Source organism: Plecotus auritus, assembly GCF_963455305.1.
Source record: "Plecotus auritus genome assembly, chromosome: 9".
Lineage (NCBI taxonomy): Eukaryota > Metazoa > Chordata > Mammalia > Chiroptera > Vespertilionidae > Plecotus > Plecotus auritus.
In genome coordinates, this window is record NC_137783.1 from 64,891,275 (window position 1) to 64,914,373 (window position 23,099).

General features: G+C 41.9%; 2 pseudogenes across 2 annotated transcripts; both read left to right on the forward strand.

Annotated features, from left to right (window-relative positions):
- Window positions 1–9,184: 9,184 nt before the first annotated feature.
- LOC308233536 (protein SPT2 homolog) lies at window positions 9,185–18,949 on the forward strand (annotated as a pseudogene). The gene is made up of 2 exons: window positions 9,185–9,702; window positions 18,180–18,949. The product of its transcript is annotated as a protein SPT2 homolog (transcript).
- A 90-nt stretch (window positions 18,950–19,039) lies between these two features.
- On the forward strand, window positions 19,040–19,583 carry LOC308233537 (protein SPT2 homolog; annotated as a pseudogene). The gene has a single exon. The product of its transcript is annotated as a protein SPT2 homolog (transcript).
- Window positions 19,584–23,099: the final 3,516 nt, after the last annotated feature.

Below are 23,099 nucleotides of genomic sequence, written 5' to 3' on the forward strand. Positions count from 1 at the left end.
GAAACTTTGGTCTACATGCAGCCTCAGGTCCTCCCAGCCCAGTGGGGTTTTGGCCAGTCCCTCAGTCAGACTCCTCTTTTCTAGGAGGGTCTGAAAGTCCTGAAGGCTCTCTGGTCCATGGAGAGTGCCTTCCCTTTACCCTTTCCTGTTAACCCTGTTTACCAGTTGCAGGGCTTTGCCATCCCTGTATCTCACCACTGCTTGGTTTCTAGTGGCGAGCCAAACACAGCCAGGCCTGCAGGGAAAGTCAAATTTGCAAATAGAAAAGCGCTCCGATGGTGGCTTGGACATTAGGCCCTTGCCTTCCCACCTGTCCTCTTTCCTGGCAGAGACCTTGACCTTTCTCACAGGCTTCTTTGTTATTAAGAACAGAGACACCCTAACTGGGTGTCTTGGGCCACCCCTTAATCTAATGGGTTAAATCTTTCAGCTTCTCTGGGAGAGTTCAAGGCACTGGAAGCCCTCTAACTCAAAGGGAATGTTTTCTTTTTTTATACTTTCATTAATTTTTTGTAATTTTAACTTTTTAATTAGTAAACCAAATGCTTAAATCCTTTAATTTATTGGGCAGCAGCTCGGGTGTCAGGTTATTATTGTCTGGCATTCCCCACTTTCTCGCTACTGCTGCTTCTTCCAGCTGCTGCAGGTGGCTCGGGCGTCTACCACTCCCCCCCGCCCACCCTGCATACTGCCTTCTTTCATCTGGCTTACTGGCCTGTATTATTTAATTAATTTCATTTTAATATTTCTTTTCTCCTTCTTCTTATACTGTATATACAATCTTTATAAATTTTGCATTTTTAAATTAGCCTTTAAACCTTCTTTCTATGTCCTTAAGAAAAGCATAACCATGCCTTAGACCTTCTATTTAGTATTTTTATTCTAATGTTTTTCTTTTTTTTCTTATTCTTAGAAACCTCAATCCTTTAATGATTACTAAAAAGTAAACACCTAGCATTTATAATTTAGTTCAAAATATTTCTTTTTGAGAGAGAGAGAGAGAGAGAGAGAGAGAGAGAGAGAGAGATATTTGTGTTACCTCAGGGCCCTTGAGATGCTATAAAACTGTATTTCAGTTAAATTAAGGGTTAAAGGGAATAAAATGGGCAGAAAGATTTATTGTGCTTTATAGAAAGCTTACAGCCTTGAGCCCAGTACAGCTTAGATAAGACACCTGGTAGGCTACCAAGGACTGACCAACCCCCATGCCAGCAGAGCGGTCTGCAGCCAGCAAAATCAACAAAAACCTATCTCTCCCCGCTCTCCCTGCCGATGCCCCTGCTTTCTACATTAACCATTTACTCTGTCCTTAGCAGGGGAAATAAGGCAAGTCGTCTGAAGTCCTGTATATCCAGGTTTTTAATACTCAGGACACATCCTTCTTTCTGTGACAGCTGCTCTTCCTTCCAGACTTTTTTCTTCTTTACTTTAAGCCCCCAGAGGATCTTATATCCTCCTCCTCCTTTACTACTTTCGATCTCTCCTACCATCCCCCTGTCCCCTAGCCTAGGGCTCCTCCATCTCAGTAGGCTGAGAGCCTACTACCCTACCCAGCGAATCCCACCACCACCACCCCATCTCACACCCACTCCAGAGAAGTTCTCGGCTCTCTTCCTCCCCCAGTCAGAGCGGAAGCTCTCCCTAATAGAGACCCACTGTAAATATATCAGGAAAGGCAGGCAGGTCGCAGGTCTCGGGACCACATGATTCTCTGCTTGCTAGAAGGGCTGAAAAGGCAGCCCACAAAGCAGTTAATTATGCCTTCTTTGCAAATGGTTAACTTGAAAGACTTTTTTCTTGCTTTTCCTTGGAACTTAGCCGGCCTTTGTTTTAACTTTCTCTGGGCTACAACCTTTACAAATTTTTAACCTTTAAATCAATCCTAGAATTCTAAAATTTTAACCCAACATAACAAAATCATAAATCAGAAAAGAGCAAATTAAAGTCCCTACTACAAAACATAGACAGAAATTTTTTAATATATTTTATTGATATTTTACAGAGAGGAAGGGAGAGGGATAGAGAGCTAGAAACATTGATGAGAGAGAAACATCGATCAGCTACCTCCTGCACACCTCCCACTGGGGATGTGCCCACAACCAAGGTACATGCCCTTGACCAGAATTGAACCCGGGACCCTTCAGTCCGCAGGCCGACGCTCTATCCACTGAGCCAAACCGGTTTCGGCGACAGAAATTTTATTAGCTAAGCAGGCCGATTCCCTCTCTGACAGAGAGCAAAAAAACCCTGAGGAAAAAAAAGAAATCCCAGAAGCTGCTTGAGGATTTTTGCAGTCTGTCAGAGCACTCAGCCTTAAATAAATCAAATGTTTTAGCCAGACGGGTAGACAGAAGTACAGAATAAATCAAAGTAGCTTTCGATTTTACACAGGCTTTCACACTTATATTTATAGACCAGTTAACGAACAGATAATTATGCCAAGACAGACAGACAAATGAAAGTGGGAATGGGTAATCTATATCCATAGATTCATTCATATGCCTGTCTGGCCATGTCCCTTGGGAGCTTAGATTTGTCTTATAAACCCCGGGCCTGGTCACCTCTGAACAGGGGTGAGTCACCATTATGCCATATGACAAATCATGGAAACGCAGGTTAGGGCCCACTCAGACTCCGAAACTGAGGTTGTGGAGCCACACGATGGATAGGAGAGTGCATGAACTCTCCCTCTGCATTCACACTCTTTCAGCAGACAATCACTCTTGGAGGTTAAACAGTTAGGAGTCATCTTTATTTTGTGCAGGTTCAGAGCAGAATACCTCTGTCAAATTCTGAACAAACACAGGAAGGAGTATTCTCTTTTTATATCATTCTAGGTCTTTGTGTACATTATTTTTGCAGACAGCTTGTAACCTTGAGTATATATCATATCTAACAAATACCTGTCATATCTATACAGACAACTTGTAACCTTGAGTACATATCATATCTATACAGACACCTGGTATGGGAGTACATATCAGTATCAGTGTATCAGCCCCTTACGTTGGATGGCTAGCTTGCAAGGTCAGACAGTTAAGTTTATCTTTCCGATTATTTAAGCTAAAAAGCAAAGTTATTTTACAGAATAAGAGACCGTCTAAAAATGACAGAGTTCACTTGCAGAGCAAGGGACTATCTAAAAATAGCAGAGAATTTCAAATAGCAGGTTTTCCAAAGGAGGAATTACTATTATGCTTCACTCTACCATTTCCCAAAGCATTTTATATACCAAATGTTTCCTCATGGTTTTTCTTTTTTTTTTTTAGTATATTTTATTGATATTTTACAGAGAGGAAGGGAGAGGAATAGAGAGCCAGAAACATCGATGAGAGAGAAACATCGATCAGCTGCCTCCTGCACACATCCCACTGGGGATGTGCCCGCAACCAAGGTACATGCCCTTGACCGGAATCGAACCCGGGACCCTTCAGTCCGCAGTCCGACGCTCTATCCACTGAGCCAAACTGGTTTCGGCTCCTCATGGTTTTTCACATTCATTTGCATGTGAATTAATTGAACAGAATACAAGGTTTAGTAAGTTACCGAAATCTGTCAGTAAATTTTGTAAGATAAAGATGTCTCCTTAGATCAGTTGTGAAAATGTGCCTTATAAAATAAATGGTGTTGGGACCGGGGCAAACAGCAGGTCACAGATACAGAACAACCAGCAGGATTTTTTCTGATTTGAGAGACGGGGTGGACATTAGTGAGCATTTCCTGTGGGACCACTTTTCAAGAGCATGTCCTGCAGGCTGAACACCAGAATTCTGGAGTGCACTGCTTACCTGAGCTGCGTGGTCCCATCTTACAGTCTCTCTGGAGGCAGAGCCAAGGTGCTGAGGCTTGGACTATCAGCAATGAATGAACTACACTATAAAACAGGAGAATTTCGCCGAAACCGGTTTGGCTCAGTGGATAGAGCGTCGGCCTGCGGACTGAAGGGTCCCGGGTTCGATTCCGGTCAAGGGCATGTACCTGGGTTGCGGGCACATCCCCAGTGGGAGGTGTGCAGGAGGCAGCTGATCGATGTTTCTCTCTCATCGATGTTTCTAACTCTATATCCCTCTCCCTTCCTCTCTGTAAAATATCAATAAAATATATAAAAAAAAACAACAGGAGAATTTGGCCTGGCTGGTGTTGCTCAGTGGTTAGAGAGTCATCCCAAACTGGGAAGAGTTGCAGGTTTGATTCCCAGTCAAGGGCATGTACCTGGGTTGCAGGTTTGATACCCCAAGAGTATAGGAGGCAACCAATTGATGTGTCTCCCTCACATTGATTTTTCTCTCTTTTTCCTGCTCCCTCTGTCCCTTCCACTCTCTAAAAGATCAATGGATAAAATATCCTCAGGTTGAGAATTAACCAAAAAAAAAGTTTTTTTTTTCCAAATTACAAAATGAAAACACTGAGAAATCTGTTCTGTGTTAAAAAGAACATCGCTTGTAAATCGTAGAACCAGGCTCAGGTAGATTGCAGGGACCCCAAGATTTAGGGTTTTTCTTTCTCAGAAGTGCTGGGATTGCACAGAAAGAGGTGCAGATTATGAAAGGAGCCACTTTGGGCTAAAAAATTAGGAAGGATTTTTATTCTCTTTAGTATAAGAGACCACGCTTGGTGAGCAAAGGAAAAACTTGTATTGCCACCACAACAGTCTAGCTTATTATTTATAAACTAGAGGCCCAGTGCATGAAATTCATGCAGTGGGGGGGGGGGGGTTCCCTCAGCCCAGTGTGCTCCCTCTCGCAGTCCAGAGCCCTTGGGGGATGTCCGACTGAGGGACCTAAGCTGTCAGTTGGACATCCTTAGCACTGCTATGGAGGCAGGAGAGGCTCCTGCCAGCACTGCTGCACTGGCCAGCGGTGAGCCCAGCTACTGGCTGAGCAGCTCTCCCACTGTGGGAGCACACTGACCACCAGGGGGCAGCTCTTGCGTTGAGCATCTGCCCCCTGGTGGTCAGTGCGCATCATAGCGACCAGTCTTTCTGCCATTCAGTTGATTTTCATATTAGCCTTTTATAATATAGGACTAGGGGGCCGGTACATGAAATTCATACACTGAGGGGGAGGAGATGTCCCTCAGCCCAGCCTGCACCCTCTCCAATCTGGGACATCCCTCTCACAATCCAGGACTGCTGGCTCCCAACTGCTCGCCTGCCTGCCTGCCTGATTGCCCCTAACTGCTTCTGCCTGCCAGCATGATCACCCCCTAACCACTCTCCTGCCAGCCTGATTGATGCCTAACTGCTCTCTTGCCCCAACTGCCCTCCCCTGCAGGCCTGGTCCCCCACAACTGCCCTCCCCTGCTGGCCATCTTGTGGTGGCCATCTTGTGATGACATGGGCATGGCCATCTTGTTACCACATGGGGGCGGCCATCTTGTGACCAGATGGGTGAGGCCATCTTGTGACCACATGGAGATGGCCATCTTGTGATGACATGGGCGTGGCCAACTGTGACCACATGGGGCAGCCATCTTATGACCACATGAGGATGGCCATCTTGTGTGAGGGTGTGATGGTCAATTTGCATATTACCTCTTTATTGTCTAGGATTATCCCATGTTTTCCTCTAGAACATTTTTCCTAAAATGAAAATGGCTTTCTGTGTGCAGTTTACTTAAGCAAAAAAATATAGAGTTAATTCAAAATTCTACCCCAAGAGTTAAGAAAACTGCTATCATTTTAAGTATATCTCCCTTCAGACATCTCTACATGCACACATTTCCTTTCTTCTGTTTTATCTCTGTATAATTTACTATTTTAGGTTCTTAATATGGATGCAAAACATGTAAATTTTCAACTTTAATTCCTAATATGTGCATTTATGAGTGCACATTTTTTCATAAGTTTTGGTATGTGGTATTATCATTTAGTTCAACTTATTTTCTAACTTGAATTGTGATGTATTTTTGGGGTTAGAAGTGGATTTCACAACTTTTAAATATAAGGAGTTTCTAGGTACTTCAGTTCCTGATTTCTGGATTAACTACAATGACAACAAGAAACATATTGTATATAATTTCAATTCTTTGAAGTTAGTTGAAACCTGCTTCATAGTCCAGCAGGTTCACTTGAAAAATAATTGAAATGCTCCTCCACTGCCATCTCGTGTGCATCTTGGGAGTAGCACCTCAGTGCAGGTCAGCAGGACAAGGGGGTGGCTATAGTGGAGCATCTGTACATGCTGAATGAAATGCTATTTAGGAGTGTATTTCAGAACTTTTAAAACTAAGAACTTTCCTATCATCAACAAGTGACAAGTGCTGGCAAAGATGTGGAGAAAAAGGAACCCTTGTGCACTGCTGGTGGGAATGCAGACTGTGCAGCCACTGTGAAAAACAGTATGGAATTTCCAAAAAAATTTAAATATGAAACTCCCATTTGACCCAGTAATCCCACTTCTAGGACTATATCCCAAGAAATCAGAAACAGCAATCAGAAAAATTATATGTACCCCTATGTTCACAACAGCACAATTTACAATAGCTAGGATTTGGAAACAGCCTAGGAGCCCATCAACAGATGAGTGGATTAGAAAACTATGGTACATTTACAAAATGGAATACTATGTAGCTGTAAAAAAGAAAGAACTCTTACCATTCACAATAGCATGGATGGGCCTGGAGAGCATTATGCTGAGCGAAATAAGCCAGTCAGAGAAAGATAAATATTACATGATGTCACTTATTTGTGGAATATAGTGAACAAAATAAACTGATGAACAAAAATAAATCCAGAGACTTAGAAGCATCAAACAGACCGTCTAACCTCAGAGGGAAGGCAGGGGAAGGTGGGGGGAAGGGGAGAGATCAACCAAAGACTTGTATGCATGTGCAACTTGGGAATAATACCTTTATTATTTTTCAGCAGGAAAGGTTGTTGGGTACAGTGGGTTACCTGATTGTTGAATGCAGTTTGCTGCTCAGGTTGTTGAAGTGTTTTACATGCTTACTGAAGTCTTGGTGTGAGGCTATTCGTTCTGAAAGAGGTATGCTCTGTCTCTGAATGAGAGAGGTGTGTTAAATTTATTACGATTATAGATGTATCTAGTTTCCCTTGTAGCTCTCTTCTATGTACTTTGATTTCATGTTATGAAGTGCTTGTGAATTTGGATATTCCTGGTAAAATGAAATTATTGATATGAAGTGCTCTTTATTTATAGTAATGCATTTTGCCTTCAAGTCTCCTGTGTTATCATATACTTTTTATTTTGTTTATGTTTGCTTAATATATTTTTTTCCATTCTTTCACTTTTGATATCTTTGTACCCTTAGGTTTTCGGTAGCTTTCAGTTTTTATATTAGTTATGAGTAAAGTGAGTTAATTTTTGGTTCAATATTTTCCCCATTCAGTTGTTCCAACACTCTTCATTATATAATGCATATTTTCCCACTGACCTAAGGAGATATTTTTATTTTACCAAATTTCCATATTTATTTGAGTCTATTACTGGACTTTGTTTTCTGTTCCATCAGTTTATCTATTCACAGGACATTATCCAAGTTTTTTAATTACTGTAGCTTTATAACACAACTAGAGGCCTGATGCATGAATATTCATGCAAGAATGGGCCTTCCTTACCCTGGCTGCCAGCACTGCCTTTGCTCTGGAGCCACCTTTTTGCTCTGGCCTGGAGCCGCCTTTCCACCTTCCCATACTGCCCAGAGGCCCGGAGTGGCTGGGGCAGTGCAGAATGCCTGCATCATTGCCATGGCAATGATGCAAGTGTCCCACCCCGCCCCCGGCTGCTCGGTGCCAGCGTATGCAAATTAACCCATCTTTCTTAATTTGCATACTCACTCCTAATTGGCTGGTGGGCATCACAAAGGTATGGTCAATTTGCATCTTACGCTTTTATTAGTGTAGATACATTATTCTATTTGTTTGGGTAGCTTTTATTCATTCATTTTTTTCAGAATTTTATTTAAAAAATATTTTTATTAATTTCAGAGAGGAAAGGAGAGGGAGACAGAGAAACATCAGTGATGAGAGAGAATCCTCGATCAGCTATCTCCTGCATGCTCCCCACTAAGGAGATCAAGCCTGCAATCAGGACATGTGACCTAATCAGGAATCAAACTGTAACCTCCTTATTCATGGGTCAACCACTGAGCCATGCTGTCCAGGCCAGAATTTTCTTTTACATTTTTCATTTTAACATGTGAACTTAAATGAGCTTGTTTTGGTCTTAAAAATCTTGCTGATATTTTAATCAAATCATAATAAATTTATAATCAACATTGGGAGATTGACATCATTATGGCTTTATTTTATTTTTTTACCCAAGAATACGATGTTACTGTCCAGTTGTTCAAGTGTCAGTTATTGGGTAGCATTTAAAAATTTTATTTATATACATTGTGCACATTTTTGTTAAGATCATTCCTAGGCATCTTATGTTTTGTTGCCATTGTACATTTTCTTCGATTATATATTTCATGTACTGTTTTAAAGGATATGTGTTTATATGCATGTTATCTCTCTCTTCCTCTCTGAAATAAATAAAAAAGATATTAAGTGAGTAAGATTAATGATAGTTAGTAAAAAAATCAATATGAACTTTTGTTTCTTCACCATATAAGCAAGTATTCAGACATTTTGGGAGTACATGTCTATCACCATTTCTGATTTTAAAAAATATATGGTAATACTGATTTTCAGAGAGAGAGGAAGGGAAAGGGAGAGAGAGACTGAAACATTGATGAGATAGAGATATCACTTCAATCGGCAGCCTCCTGCATACCCCCTTCTGGGGATTGAACCCACAACCCTGGCATGTGCCCTGACCAGCAATCAAACCAGCAACCTCTTGGTGCCTGAGAGAATACTCAATCCACTGAGCCACACCAGCCAGGCTGAAATGAGATTTAACAATTAAACTAAAGTAACTTATTCTCAACTGAATGATTATGTCAATGAATGTGGAACAATCTACTAATTTATCTTGTGGATGTAAAACTTTTATTTAAAGTTTCAAAGGTGGGAGCGCAGCATTGGACTTGTAAGGATATAGGCTGCTTGAGGAAGGGGGCAGGCAGACCGCCATGGACAGCGACGGAATTGGTCATGCTGAGTAGAGGTAGGAAAGAGGCGGCCAGCCAGTTCATTTGGCTGCAGCTGGCCACTGGGTAAGATGCGCTTTCATTCCTCTCCGAGAGCTGGCCCATTTTATCCAGTTCGGTCAACATGGATTTCAGGGAAATTCTCATGATAGCTTCTAAAGGACAAGGAACCAACAGCATACCGAAAAGGTATAGTTTGGCAGTGGGTCCTCCCAAAAAAGACCCCAAAGTTAAGGTGTCCAATCAGCAGCATACAAGCTTTTCTCAGAAGAAAAGTGGAGGAGCTCGGACAAAAAGCCTTAGAGAAAAAAAGGAGAAAAGAAGAAGTAGTGAAAAAGTGAATTGAGCTAAAACATGAGAAGAAAGCAAGAGCTATGGCCAAGAGGACAAAGGACAATTTCCATGGTTAAATGGGATTCCTGTTGAGGAAAAGTCAAAGAAAAGACAGGCAATGCAAAGCCACTAGTCAGGGAACAGACCAAGAGTATGAAATAGAAGAAGAAGAAGCATTCTTAGAATAAAATCAAGCAGCATCAGAGCAAGAACCTCCTCCCAAAGTTGAAAGTAAACTAAAGGTCCCCCTTAAAGTGCCCCACCATCATGAACTTCACTGACCTACTCAGGCTGGCTGAGAAAAAGCAGTATGATGTGAGAGTCCATGTCCTGTATGGTTCTGGGTTTGGGATCTGGAGAAGGGCTGTGGGCAAATGATGAGACAAGACAAGAAATAATAATTTGGAATTAATGGGGGCCAGGCGGAGAGTCCAATGCAAGGGCAAGGACTTCACTGGTACCCAGGCCCTGCTAGCCTTTTATTCAATTTTAGATATACATATTGCCCTTAGGCAGGCAATTCTGGTAACAGACAGACTATCTTAAAGGTCAGTAAATATTAGTAAAGATTTACTTTGAGACTATTTGGTCAGGAAATTGCTTGGGCCACCATTGTCTCGACTAAACAATCAGTGCATAGCTTTGGCCCTTGCCAGAGCTCAAGGTTCACGAGCCTTCTGCGTTCCTTGCTTACACTTTTCTGATAGGGAAGGCAATGGGTAGCTTTCAACATCTCCCCCTTCTCTTTTTCTTAATAAATGTTGAAAAGTGAATGCCACCTGAAGGGTTCAAGTCCTTTTAAGACTCTTCATTCCACATCTGCAGACTAGAAATAAACATAAGAATAAAAATGAGACAAGCAATAGTGGTTATGCTGAGAGGCAAATGTAAGGAGATCCAGTGGAAGAGATTAAATTCTTTCATGTCTTTTTTAAATTGCTGCCAGGCATCTAAGGTATTCGTTTGTAAGTTTGCCTGGGATAGTTGTACAATATGCTGTTGTAATTCTAAAATATCAAGGGTTGTGTTACCTTTACCCCAAGCACCAAGAAAGTGATTTTTTATTGATTCCCAATAGGGAACAGGGGTGGGGGGGTGTATAACACAAATCTGGGGAAAAATTATAATGACACTACAAAGATATTCTTTGCTCTAAGCTGTGGATTTTATCACCCATCCACAAGACTGTAGACTTTAATGCTGATATTCTATCTCAAACTGGCTATCAATTCTTTTTTGTATAGATAGGTCTTAGTTACATTTTTTTAAAATATATTCTATTGATTTTTTACAGAGAGGAAGGGAGAGGGAGAGAGTTGGAAACATCAATGAGAGAGAAAGATCAATCAGCTGCCTCCTGCACACCCCCCACTGGGGATGTGACCACAACCAAGGTACATGCCCTTGATCGGAATCGAACCTGGGACCCTTGAGTCCACAGGCTGACACTCTATCCACTGAGCCAAACCGGTTAGGACATAGTTACATTTTTCTTAAATGGTTGTGCAAACTGAGAAGTTTGAACAGTTTGTACCATGGATGAAGCAGCAATGCCCACAGAAGTAAGTAACGTTATGAGGGCAAAGAGTTCTGCAATTAACATTCCAGGAAATCTTTTTTGTCTTTTTAAGATTTTTACCAGATCATGTAACAGTAGGTTTGATGAGATTCCCAAGGCTCGGTTAGGTTAGTAGGAAACTAAGCGAAAGCTGGTTGTTTTAAAATCATGAGGGAATCCTTTTGGAATGTAAAATTAATACAATGGGATAGTGTGCAGTCTTGCTTGTAATATTAAGGTGCATCTGGATGGGGCCTGAGAGGAGTACAAACGGATCAAATACACAGGCGGTGGCAAATACTGTCTTATTGGGAGTTCCCCATAAGGTACCAATGGAATTATCTGAGCTATAGTTAAAACTATACTATTTAATAGGTGCAAGTGCAGCAGCTAATTTCCATTGTGTATTTTGTAGGGGCCAGTTGTCATGTTGAAATTGAGATCCAACAAATCCTCCTCCATGCCATGAAATGGAGTGATTAGCTTCAACATATAGATAGGATGTGTTCCCCTTCCATTTTAGGGTGCGATTGTTACTATATGCAAACCCGTAGGGGCTCCAGTCCACAAAGGAAAGACTGTTATTAAGTTTGCTGCTGGTGGGGTGGTCACTATAACAGTCTTGCCAATTAATTTCTTCCTCAGTGGGGTGCCATTCATAAGACTTTTTACATAACGGCTTAGTGGGGGGGGGGCGTGTCTTAGTAAAGTTACATTTTCTGCACCTCTCCCCAGAGCAAGTAGTGATAGTAGATGTATTTGGGCTTTTGCTTCCCCCTCCTTTGGTGTCCATGTTAGCCAGAAGCCTCTTTTTAATTTTACACACAAAGGAGCTGTGGTTTGGTTCTGTGTCATACAAAAGGGAAGCTAGGTGGCGACACCCATGTAATTATACTTTGCCCATATACTTCCTTGCCCCACCCGTGGTCCTCCTGGGTGACCAAAATGTTTGGTGTTATTGGTGACTACATTAGGCAGGGGATCAGCCCATACAAGGGGTCTTACCCATGGAGGGTCAGGAACGTAAGTCCAAAATACTTCCCCATTTGCCCCGGTAGCATTACCGCACAGCTGATGACTGCTAGCAGGGCAAGAAAGACATTCTCAGGTGTTCTTGGGGTTCTGGTCTCCTCACAAATTCACTCAGCTTTCTGAACCATCTTCTTCACCATCCCCCAGGTGACCTCTGGGCTATTTGTCTCATCCTCTTCCCACTCCTTATCTTCAGTGGGTTGCTTGGGGCTCCTGCTATCTGGGCTGGGGCAGTCAATTGTCTGCAGCTGTAAGGCATGGCTCCAGGTGCAAGGTCCTCATTAACCTGGCCAGTTCCTCCCTCGGATCCATGTAATATTTCTTGTGGGAATCCACATGGGCTTCGAGAAATTTTCTGGAAATATACAAGTGTACCCTTGACCAAATGTTAGCAGGGGATTGGGGGCTTTCCATAAACCAGACTCGGGATCTTTCCATTTAACTAGACCATTTTCCTTTGGCTTATTCTGACACCAGTTTATTTCCATGGGTGTCGTGCCATCGGCATCACAAGTGAAAAAATTTAAAGTATTTAAGGCTTAGTGTAGTCTACCTACAGTCGATTTCTCCATATTCCTCCTTTTCTGTTTTTCAAGTTGGAATTTTAGCCTATGATGCTGGTGTTCTATAATTGCCTATCCCTGCGAATTATATGGTATTCCTGTAATGTGCTGAATTTTTCACTTTTTACAAAATTGCTGGAAGTGACAGCTTGTGTAAGCAGGCCCATTGTCAGTTTTAATAATTTTTGGAATTGCCATGATGGCAAAAGCAGCTAGGCAATGATTAATAACCTGTTTTGCCATTTCCCCTGTAGATGCAGTAGCCCATAGGCCCTTTGAAAAGGTATATACAGAGACATGCAAATGCCCCAAGGTGTCCAAAAGGAGTATAATGTGTTACATCCATTTGTCAGATATGTTCCCTTATCAATCCTCGAGGGCTAATTCCTGTATTAGGCCCTTGACGCAGATGTAACATGCAAGTGGGACATTCTCTGATAATCTGTTTTGCCTGCTGTTGAGTGATCGAGAATTGTTTGGACAACATTTTGGCAGGCTGATGTAAAAGCTGATGAGATTCTGAGGCCTGTTTTAATAAAGCAACCAATTGATCGGCATGTGCATTTCCTTTTGTTAGCCGGCCAGGTAATACACTGAGAGCTCTGATGTGAGTGATATAAAAAGGATATTGTCTCTGTTGTACAATCTGCTGAACTTGTTTAAATAGTAAAAAATAAACTTTGGTCACTGAGCCATTTTAACAGAGCAGTTTCAATTCTATTCACTAGGCCCAGAGCATAAGAAGAGCCAGAGATAATATTAAGAAGCTCTTGGAAATCCTGCAATGTAGCCTTAATAGCCTCTAATTCAATTCTTTGTACAGAAGTATGACTGATCAGTCTGAGTCGGTCTAAGTTCATTGTATGATAGGCAGCTTTACCATTCGATGATCCATCAGTAAAAACAGTTAATGCTCCAGGAATAGGTTCCTGCCTAGTATTTTTTTGGTATAATAAGGGGGTATAATATAAAAACTGTAGTAATTTGTCTTTTAATAGGTGACAACTAAGTTCCCCTGAATATCCACTTAGTCCAATTTGCCAATTCAAATCAGTTTGAAATAATATTTCTAATCGCTTCCCAGTGAGGGGAAGGTAAATGCATTGGGGTTCTTCTCTAAGCTGCCTGCAGCGCTTTCTAAGTTGAGATATCAACTGAGCCATAAGTTCTATATATGTAACCGCAGTTTTAGAGGATTGATGCCCTAGTCAGTGGTTCTCAACCTTCCTAATGCCGTGACCCTTTAATATAGTTTCTCATGTTGTGGTGACCCACAACCATAAAATTATTTTCGTTGCTACTTCTTAACTGTAATTTTGCTACTGTTAATGAATCATAATGTAAATATCTGTGTTTTCCGATGGTCGTAGGCTCTACAGCAGCAGTTCTCATGTAATATTTGAGAGAACCGCTAGCAGGGTCACCTAAGACCATCAGAAAACACAGATATTTACATTATGATTAATGTACCCTAATAATTTTTGGAAGTCATTTAAAGTTTTAAGGCGATCTTATTTCCACCTTTTGAGGCCTAATACATTGGTTTTCAATTATGGTTCCCAGATATTTGAAAGGCATTTCTTTCTGTACCTTTTCTGGAGCAATTTTTACATTGCCAAAGTCTACTCTTCCCATGGACTTGCTAAGAGCAAGTCATCCATGTAATGAATAATGTAACATCGGGAATATTTGTGCCTTAAAGGCTGAACAGCTTGAGCTACATATTTTTGACACTAGGTGGGGCCATTGGCCATTCCTTGAGGCAAAACTTTCCATTGATATCTTTTCATGGGTTCTATATTATTAATAGCTGGCACTGAAAATGCAAATCTCTGTTTATCTTGAGGTGCCAAGGGAATGGTGAAGAAACAATCCTTAAGATCTACTACTATAAGAGACCAATCTAGAGGGATTTGCAACGGCGCTGGGAGTCCAGGCTGTAAAGCTTCCATGGTATGCATAGTAGTGTTAACCGCTCTAAGATCATGTAACAATTGCCATTTTCCTGCCGCCTCCTTAGGTATAGTAAATATAGGGTGTATTCCAAGGACTATTGGAAGGCTCTATGTGGCCAGCCTCTATTTGTTCCTGTATTAATTCCTGAATATGACCTAATTTCTCCTTGGTTAATGGCCACTGATCCACCCATATAGGTCTATCATCTTTCCATTGTATAGGATCTGCATGAGGGTGAGGAGATTGAGTAGTGACCACTCCTCAAAAGGTTGATATCCTGCCGAAACCGGTTTGGCTCAGTGGATAGAGTGTCGGCCTGCGGACTGAAGGGTCCCAGGTTCGATTCCAGTCAGGGGCACGTGCCTTGGTTGCGGGCACATCCCTGGTGGGAGGTGTGCAGGAGGCAGTTGATCGATGTTTCTCTCTCGTCGGTGTTTCTGCCTCTCTATCCCTCTCCCTTCCTCTCTGTAAAATATCAATAAAATATATTTTAAAAAAAAAAAGGTTGATATCCTAATCCTCGTCTTCCTGGGTTTCCTTTGGCTTGGATGGGCTCTTTAATTCCCTGATTATTTTTTCCTAAGCTTTGACCAGTCTGATATCCCATCTGATTTATTAACTGCTGTCATTTGCCAGTAATAATAAAAGCTTGTAAATCTTCTAAAACATCCTGGCCCCATAAGTTGACTGCAATCCCAGAGACTATGTAAGGCTGAAACCATCCTGCCTGTCCTTCATCTTGCCACCTTAACACTGCAGCACTGTGTTGTGTATTATCAGGAACTCTGACCCCCATGATAGAGCTTATAGCTTCTACCATGGACCAACTTAGAGGCCAGAATTCTTTGCTGATAATGCTGACATCGCTCAAGTGTCTACTAAACCTTTAAATCATTTTCTCTCTATTCTTAAATTAATCATAGGATGGGTTTTGCTAATTTCATGTATCCAATAGATATCTGAGCTTCCAAATCCTTGTGTTTCTCTTTTCCTATTTATAGCTTCGCCTTGCTGAATACAAGGTAGAAGTAGTATCTGAGCAATTCTTTGTCCTGAAGTAATTTGCATAATATGATTACATTCTAATATTACCTTAATTTCTCCCTCATAGTCTGAATCTATGACTCCAGGCAGAACAGTTAGTCCTTTCAGAGTTTTTCCACTTCTCCCTAAGATTAATCCTAAAGTTCTTGGTGGCACAGGTCCCCAGATTCCTGTAGGAACAGCTTGCTGAGCCATACTGGGGGTCAAAATGACCGCTATAGTACTGTTAAGAACTAGGCCTGGGCTCCCTGGAATGGCTCATAGGGAGTCCACTGTGGGCCTTGCAGGGCAAATTTCCCCTATTGATGACGGGGCTGGGCGGCCGTTTCCCTGTGGTTGGCCATTCCCTCAGTCTTGATCTAATGGCTGCCCATTTTTATGAAATTTCTATCTACATTAACCAACCCAATGGTTTCCCTTCTGACTTCTAGGACACAGAGAGGTTTAATCTGTGTTGATTGAATTGGGAGGCAGAATGCTCACGCCTTTCCCTAGATCGCCACCTTGTGTCCTTCTTGGTTGCTTACTTTCTTTTTAAAATGTCCTGTTCTTCCACAATTATAACACCTTTTATTCCCCACTGTTACAGTGGCAGCGAGTAAGTTTGCTTGAAAAGTGCCTGACCCCACATTCTGACATGCTCGAATCATTTCTGTAATGGTACTATTTTTTTCTCAGAGGCGTCAGACATTTTTTACAATCAGCATTGGCATTTTCATAAGCTAATTGCTGAATTAACATGTCTCCTGCTGTTTCATGTTGAATCTGGCATCTCACTGCTTGAGTGAGGCAAGCCACAAAGTCAGAAAATGACTCTGTAGGCCCCTGCATACATTTACTAAAAGCTCCCTCAGGATCACCCCCCCCCCTTTTTTTTTAATGTTGTGATTTTTTAAAATATATTTTATTGATTTTTTACAGAGAGGAAGGGAGAGAGATAGAGAGTTAGAAACATCGATGAGAGAGAAACATCAATCAGCTGCCTCCTGCACACCCCCTACTGGGGACGTGCCCGCAACCAAGGTACATGCCCTTGACCGGAATCGAACCTGGGACTGCTTTCAGTCCGCAGGCTGACGCTCTATCCACTGAGCCAAATGGTTTCGGCCAGGATCCCCTTTTGATGGTAAAGCCCACCAAGATCCTCTTCCACAAAGTCTAATTTGCTCATATGCCTGTTGCACATAATTTAGCTGATTTTGTATGCCATTATATTGTCCCAGTCCTGTCATCATTTCATAAGTTATTTGAGCATTCAGCCCACAGTTTGCATGGGCTTGCTCCTGACTTTTCTCCAAAATTTCTCCCTTCCATAGTAAATAATCTCCTCCATCCAGAGCTGCGTGAGCCAGGGAATACCAATCATAAGGAGCTAAGAATGCTTCAGAAATATTAGTCATAATTTCTCTGGTAAAAGAGCTATAGGACCATTCTGGACTATGCTTACATGCAAGGACTTTATCATTTTAAAGTCAAATTTTTCATGATGTCTTATTATATGATTCGGGAGCTGTAGGTCAGCTACTTGTATAATAGGAAAAGCAAGTTGATCCTCCACCGTCATGTGCTTTAATCCTTCTCGGATTGTTCTTTGCATAGGTAATTCTATTAATGGTGAATTAAATGTTTCAGGATTAGGACATGGAGGTGGAGGGGGCCATGAAGGCCATTCCTCCAATTTTTCTTTTTGCTCCTCTTTAGGAGCAGAAGGTGCAAGGGGAGGGGGTTTATCCTCTTTTGTTTCTCTAAAAGGCTCTAGCAAATGCAATACCATGTTCCACAAGGAGAAACAATTTGGAGGCAAATCTTTCCCCTGCTGTTGAGGTTTTTTGAAGTTATGACTAACTCTTTCCCAACATTCAACATCTAATGTACCTTCTTCAGGAAACCAGAGATTATGTTCTATAATAACATGCAAAAACTGTAAGAGAATACCTTCTGACACTTTAATTCCTTTATCCTTAAGCATGCAAACCAAAAGTCTACAATAAAGCTTCTCCCCTTTTGACAAATTCTGCCCCATTAGCCTGGCTAAAAAAAAAAAAAAAACACGTTCTCACCCTACTTACAGATCTCAACTTCTGCAGCTGGCTGTGGGCTTTGCACGCTGAGAATTTCCCCACGTATCCGGTGAATTCTTTTTCCCCACCTTGCTGGTGAAACTTTGTTTTTCTGCTCCAGGCAAATCTTCTCCAGACATCCATCATTCGAGGTGCCAGATGTGAGAGTCCACGTCCCACGTCGCTCGGGGTTCGGGATCTGGAGAAGGGCCGTGGTCAAATGATGAGACAAGACAAGAAATAATAATGGGGGGCCAGGTGGAGAGTCCAATGCAAGGGCAAAGACTGCACTGGTGCCCAGGCCCTGCCAGGCTTTCATTCAATTTTAGATACACATATTGCCCTTAGTCAGGCAGGCAATTCTGATAACAGAAAGACTATCTTAAAGGTCAGTAAATATTAGTAAAAATTTACTTTGAGACTATTTGGCCAGGAAATTGCTTGAGCCACCATTGTCTTGACTAAACAATCAGTGCATAGCTTTGGCCCTTGCCAGAGCTCAAGGTTCATGATCCTTCTGCATTCCTTGTTTACACTTTTCTGATAGGGAAGACAATAGCTAGCTTCCAACAGTATGAACAAGTGGAAATCAAGGTAGTGAAAAAAAACACACACAGAAAAGTGACCTATGATTGCACAAGAACTTAGGGAGTGAAAACTTCTTGAATGAAGACATATGAAAAAGAAGCCTGAAGCAGATGCAGGACTACCTCTGATCAAAATGGTGCCTTCTCATACAGAAAGTATGGGCACAAAAACTTGCAGAGTTTCCAGGGACAAGCATCCTTCTCCCAAAGGTACTCCCCTTCCTCATGCTGAGAAGAAATCCAGACCCAGCACAGATAAGAAACATTTAGGTTTGTTTTCATCCAAGTCCATGCCAGGAGAGAGGACCAAAGTAGGATCTAGCAACTGCTCCCAAGCCTCAATTCGGAAGGACCATGACAGGCCTGTTTACAATGGGGCTGGAAAGACCCACTTGAGCACCTTTTCACCAAGTGTTCCAAAGACTTCTGCTAACGGGACTCAGAAATCTGTTACTGAGCACACAGCCAAAAAATCTCCTCTCCATCCTAGCCATTCCAGACCTGGACCTGTGGTCTCCCCACATAAGGCTAAGAGTCCAGGTGTCAGGCAGTCAGGCAGCAGCTCCAGCCCAGTTCCTGGGCAGCCCATCGCAGGGAGTCTTCGGCCTATGGTTAGTTCTGGTTCCATGCCCAGGCACCAGAATGGCAGCTCCAGCTCAGGACCTGAGCATTCGATCAATCAGTGGGACCAAGAGGCCAGCCAGTGACTTAAATCCTCCTGGAAGGACAGTCAGCAGTATAGGTGGCTCTGGATGACCTATCAGTGGCCCAGGTGGTTCTAGGAAGTCAGTGGTCAGTTCTGGTGACTCTGGGTGGCCTGTGCACAATCCACATAACTGACGACCAATGAGTGGCTCAGTGCCCCCCAGGCGGTTAGTCAGTGGCTCTGGGCAATCAGTAAGTGGCAGTTTCAGCTAGACAGACTGTCAGCAGTTCAGGCCCTAGAAGACCAGTGAGCAGCTTGGGACCTGGGTGAAGAGTTAGTAGCTTAGATCCCCCCATAAGCCCAAATGCACTTTTGTCTCAGAAACAATATCTTCTAAGAATATCATTACCCAGCCCACCAATGGACAGATGAATGGAATGAAGCCTTCTTTAGCTGGCTATAGATCTGCCCAACATTCTCAAGGGTTTCCCTTCCCTGGTGGTTACAAAAGACAGTGATTATATGTAGAGGAGGAAGATGAGAACTATGACTCCAAAATGGAAGATTTTATCAAAGAATCTCAGGAAGAAATATCTAAGCACATTCTTTGGCTATGACCGAAAAAAATACAAAGATAAAGAAGCAAAGAGTTTAAGACCAGGTATGCAAGAGGACTTAGAGGAAATGAGATCGGAGGAAGAAGCAACAAAATGTGGAGAGGTCAAGAAGCTGAAAAGACGTTAGCTGCTGCTTTTATTTATTTTTGTGAAACACTGGAGACACTCTACTGCAAAGAAGTCCTGCCTTTGGACTGAAGAAGCCCATTATAATTTTAGATTTACTAGTGGCCCAGTGCACGAAATTCATGCACAGGGGTGGGGGGAGGGTGTCCCTCAGCCCGGCCTGCACTCTCTCCAATCTGGGACCCCTTGGGGGATGTGCGGGATCGGGCCTATGCTGGCAGTTGGACATCCCTCTCACAATCCAGGACTGCTGGCTCATAACCGCTTGCCTGCCTGCCTGCCTGCCTGCCTGATTGCCCCTAACTGTTTCTGCCTGCCAGCCTGATCACCCCCTAAACACTCCCCTGCTGGCCTGATTGACACCTAACTGCTCCCCTGCTGGCCTGATCGCCCCCAACTGCCCTCCCCTGCCGCAACTTGCCTTCTCCACCGGGACCCACCTCCTCTGTGTGAGGCGGAGGAGATGCTCGACCCCCAGGCCTCACCACACGAAGTGGCTGCTGCGCCCCACCTCCTCTGTGCACTTGGCCATCTTGTGGCAGCCATCTTGTGGCAACGTCACATGCGAGGGCCGCTTAGGCTTTTATTAGTATAGATACTTGGATCCTCAAGGACAAGGAATGGATACTATACACTGAGTGGCCAGATTATTATGATCTCTGAATGCATAATACTCTCCAGCCAGCCTGGCCAGGGGGAGGGGACATGGGCGGTTGGCCGGCCTGCCTGCTGGTCGAGGGGACAATTTGCATATTAGCTTTTTATTATATAGTATATACACTGAGTGGCCCAATTATGATGCATCCAGAGATCATAATAATCTGGCCACTCAGTGTATATTTTGAGCATAAAGTATTTTCAAATAATTTCCAGGGTGAGAGCTGTAGTGCAGATGACATAATGCCCAGTGAGTGCTCTTAGGAAGTTAACTGCTCACAGATGCCAGCCTCGATCCTGATGAGCTATGCACTCTAATGTGGGGCCCACTCAACAGCCAGCCAATCTTCTTTTGTTCCTTTGCTATTTTAAAAAGGAAAAAATATTGCCTCTTGACTTCCATAATTCTGTTGATGGGTGAGTAGGGCAATGGCCGGCTCCCAATCAAACTTATTTTGTCTTTTTATGAGGAATCTGACCCTTCCATGAATATTGTCAGCAATAAAGTGACCTGTTCTAATCTATATATTTGGATTGAGAACTTGAAAATGTAGAGTAGGCTTTATAATTATATGGATGTCATCTCTGTGACTTTGAAGTAAAAAGTAGAATAAATTATATTGTATTCTATATTCATGGATTGGATGCTGAGCATTCTTATTCACTGATTTAAGTGATTAGGCAATTAACCAAAAAAATTCAAGTTAAAAAGCAAGTTATGCTATATGGTGTAAGAATATTCTTTTCCAAATTTTCCTTTCAGATTTATTGTAAAATAGACAATGTTACTGTGCTGGTTTTGATCTAAAAAGTCATTTTATATTGTAGAAAAAATATTTTATTCAAAGATTGGAATTGAAAGAGTAATAGTTTAAAAAATAAGCAAGTGACACGTGAGGATCCCCTTACTCCCCCATTATAAAAGTGCCTTTGTGTCTCTTGATGTTAATGACTTTGTATTTTTATCTTAAAATTCCTTAGCAATTAATGGCAAAAAAAAAAAAGCTAAATTCATGTGTATCAAGAGAAAATAAATAAATAAATAAATAAATAAATAAAGTTTCAAAGAGTACCAAAATTTTGCATTGGACGTACTGATTTTAAGCTCATTGTTAAGAAATAACATTCCTTTCTAAAAGATTTAGTTGGAAAAAAACTGGTGTAAGAAGAGAACTTTACCAGGAGTTTCTTTTAATTTTATAAAATTTTTTAATGTTTAAAGTATTACATATGTCTCCATTTCCCCAATTGGCCTCTCCCTGGCTGCTCCCACCCCCCAGCACATGCCCTCACTCCCTATTGTCTGTGTTCATTGGTTATGCTTATATGCATACATACAAGTCCTTTGGTTGGTCTCTTACCTCACCCTCCCACCCTCCCTGCCTTCCCTCTGAGGTTGGATGGTCTGTTCGATGCTTCTAAGTCTCTGGATCTATTTTTTGTTCATCAGTTTATGTTGTTTATTATATTTCACAAGTGAGTGAGATCATGTGATATTTATCTTTCTCTCCAGGACCATCCATGCTGTTGCGAGTGGTAGGAGATCCTTCCTTTTCACAGCAGTGTAGTATTCCATTGTGTAGATGTACCACAGTTTTTTATTTATTTATTTATTTATTTAACTTTTTTTTATTAAGGTATTATATGTGTACATATCTTACCATTGCTCCCCCCACCCCACTCAAATACATGCCCGCACCTCCCAATGTTTTGCATCGGTTGGTTACTCTGATATGCATGCATATAAGTCCTTCAGTTGATCTCTTATTTCCCCCACCTCTCCCTAACCTTACCACTGTAATTTGACAGTCTGTTTGATGCTTTACTGCCTCTGTATCAATCTTTTTGTTCATCAGTTTATAATGTTTTTCATTATACCCAAATGAGTGAGATCATGTGGTATTTTTCTTTCACTGACTGGCTTATTTCACTTAGCATAATTTTCTCTAATTCCACCCACGTGCCTACAAATAGTAGTAATTCCTTCTTTTTTATGCCAGCATAGTATTCTATTGTGTAGATGTACCATAGTTTTCTGATCCAGTCATCTGCTGATGGGCACTTAGGCTGTTTCCAAATCTTAGCTATTGTAAATTGTGCTGCTATGAACATAGGGGTGCATATATCCTTTCTGATTGGTGTTTCTAGTTTCTTAGGATATATTCCCAGGAGTGGGATCACTGGGTCAAATGGGAGTTCCATTTTCAGTTTTTTCAGGAAACTCCATACTGTTCTCCACAGTGGCTGCACCAGTCTGCATTCCCACCAGCAGTGCATGAGGGTTCCTTTTTCTGCGCATCCTCAACAACACTTGTTGTTTGTTGATTTGTTGATGATAGCCATTCTGACATGTGTGAGATGGTATCGCATTGTTATTTTGATTTGCATCTCTCGGATAATTAGTGACTTTGAGCATGTTTTCATGTGTCTCTTGGTCTTCCTTCTGTCTTCTTTCGAAAAGATTCTATTTAGGTCGGTTGCCCATTTTTTTAGTGGATCATTTATCTTCCTTTTATTAAGGTGTATAAGCTGCCTGTAGATGTTGGAGATTAAACCTTTATCAGTGATAACATTTGCAAATATATTCTCCCATACACTGGGGTTTCTTGTTGTTTTGTTGATGGTTTCTTTTGCTGTGCAAAAGCTTTTTATTTTGATGTAGTCCCATTTATTTATTTTCTCTTTGGCTTCCGTTGCCCTAGGGCAGTATCAGTGAAGAAGTTCTTTTGGCATATGTGTGAGATTTTCCTGCCTGTGGATTCCTCTAGTATGTTTATGGTTTCCCGTCTTATATTTAAGTCCTGTATCCATTTTGAGTTTATTTTTGTGTATGGTGTAAGTTGGTGATCTAGTTTCATTT